Source organism: Limulus polyphemus, unplaced genomic scaffold (genome assembly GCF_000517525.1).
Source record: "Limulus polyphemus unplaced genomic scaffold, Limulus_polyphemus-2.1.2 Scaffold1731, whole genome shotgun sequence".
NCBI classification, from domain to species: Eukaryota; Metazoa; Arthropoda; class Merostomata; order Xiphosura; family Limulidae; genus Limulus; species Limulus polyphemus.
This window is the reverse complement of record NW_013667341.1, coordinates 144,890-146,999: the sequence shown is the minus strand read 5'-3', so window position 1 is coordinate 146,999 and position 2,110 is coordinate 144,890.

Genomic DNA, 2,110 nt, shown 5'->3' with positions numbered 1-2,110 from the left:
AAGACATCGATTAATCAGTTGGGCACCCTCACTGTTAGTGATATTTTCGGAATCATACGAACTGAAACAAAACCTAAAATGATAAGAAGACATCGATTAATCAGTTGGGCACCCTCACTGTTAGTGATATTTTCGGAATCATACGAACTGTATATAAAGTTATTAAGTGGCTTCCAAATAAAACATGATACATAAAATTTCTCTGCAAACTTTGAAGAAAATATAACATAACATAATGTTCGAAATTAATGTATATATGTTTAATTTATGTTGTGCGACGATTCACCTTTAATAAGATATACCTGTACAGTTTTTTAATTTGTCTAAGGAAGTGGAAATTTCTTAAAACAAATTGTAACTCTTTAACAATCTTAATTCAGAAACCTAGAGTTATATAACGGACATATTCTATATAACTTTAAAGTTAAGATTTTGGAACGATTTTTCTGAGCGCCACTTGGAATTATTTTCATGGGAACAATGTTGATCTTCAGATGTTTGAAAATCTGATATGCAGACTGCTAACACGTTCTTATAAGTTTGACGTAGCTTTGTTTGTTTGTAATTAAACACAAAGCTACACAATGGGCTATCTGTGCTCTGCCCACCACGGGTATCGAAACCCGGATTCTAGCGTTGTAAGTCCGCAGACATACCGTTGTACCACTGGGGGGCATTGTGACGTAGCACCAGCTTTGCAAACGAACAAACAAGTCGTGCATATCAACACCTCGTTTAAATATAATTTTAGACTTCATTTAATCATTCTTTTACACCTGCTCGAACCTGTAATAAATTTCACTCTTTCAATGAGCGACCCCATCAGAAAATTAAAGTACTAAATCTTAACAAAACATCGAATAATAATAAAAAGAACAATTAAAGTTGTACTTTGTTTTAAACTTGAAATTTTAACTTTTGCTTTAGTATTATTTTTATCCCTTGGTTTCTTCCTTTTCGTCTTTAACAATAATTTGTTCTTAACTCTTTTATAGCTCCACCTGCAGGACATTATCATTGTCAAAGCATATGTGAACTGTAATAAAGTAAACATTCATTTAAGTCTATTTGATACACAAAATTGCAAATGACACTTGCCGCATTTTTTAAAAATGCCTGCATATATTAATAACATTTTTTTCTGAAAGAAAAACAAGGGCGAATGAATATAGCTGACTGTGAAAAAAAGAAAAATAACGTATGCAATATAAAGATTGTAAAAACTTAAGAAGTTATTTCAGTCAGTAAAAGGTGTTATTTTTGTTATGTAACGCATATACCTTTGTCATAAAAACAAACAACTAAACCTAGTAAATATAAATAATATCAAAACATCAAGATCAGAATATTTGTGATAAGACCATCTAAAGCCGTACTTGATAGTCGTGAATAAATTTTCAAAGTACAACAGTAAAACATTTGAATCATTACAAATATTATATATTTTCAGAACACTTTCAGTGTTCGTTGTAAGTTTTTAAAATATCTTAACCGAACAACTTCCTATAAAACCGTGTCTAACAGTGAGACATCAGTGTTAGTGCTACATAAGATAATACCAGTGAAACACGAGCTTAAACAACGCAAATTGAAGAATTATTTTATACTGAGTTGTATTCCACTGTATCTGCAATTGTCTTTTCTTTTTTTAACATAGTATTATTCAATGTACTCTATTTTCTAAAATATCTTTTTTGTTGTTTTTAATCACATTCAAGTTTGAAATCTTTCGAGTTCCTTTGAAAATTCCGTTAAATGACAAAGTCAGTGATATCATTATAGATTCTATCTTCTGCGAAATAAACACAAATCTCTGTTAACATATTCCTTGTCTCGTTTTTTTTTTCTTAATAATGTCTTCGAAATTACAATAGAATATTGTAAACTATTTACTTCTATTACTGAGGTAGCATTGGCTTGTAAATCTATTGTTGCTTCGCATGAAATATCGATTTTAAGTTTATACTTTTTGTGTGTGTATATATATATATATATATATATATATACTACTAATTAGTTACGTAAGGTAAACTAATAGTAAGTAGTAATAACTATGTCTACTAATTCTTGACGTCGGCTACGCTACCTTTACTTAACTTAGTTAATTTTT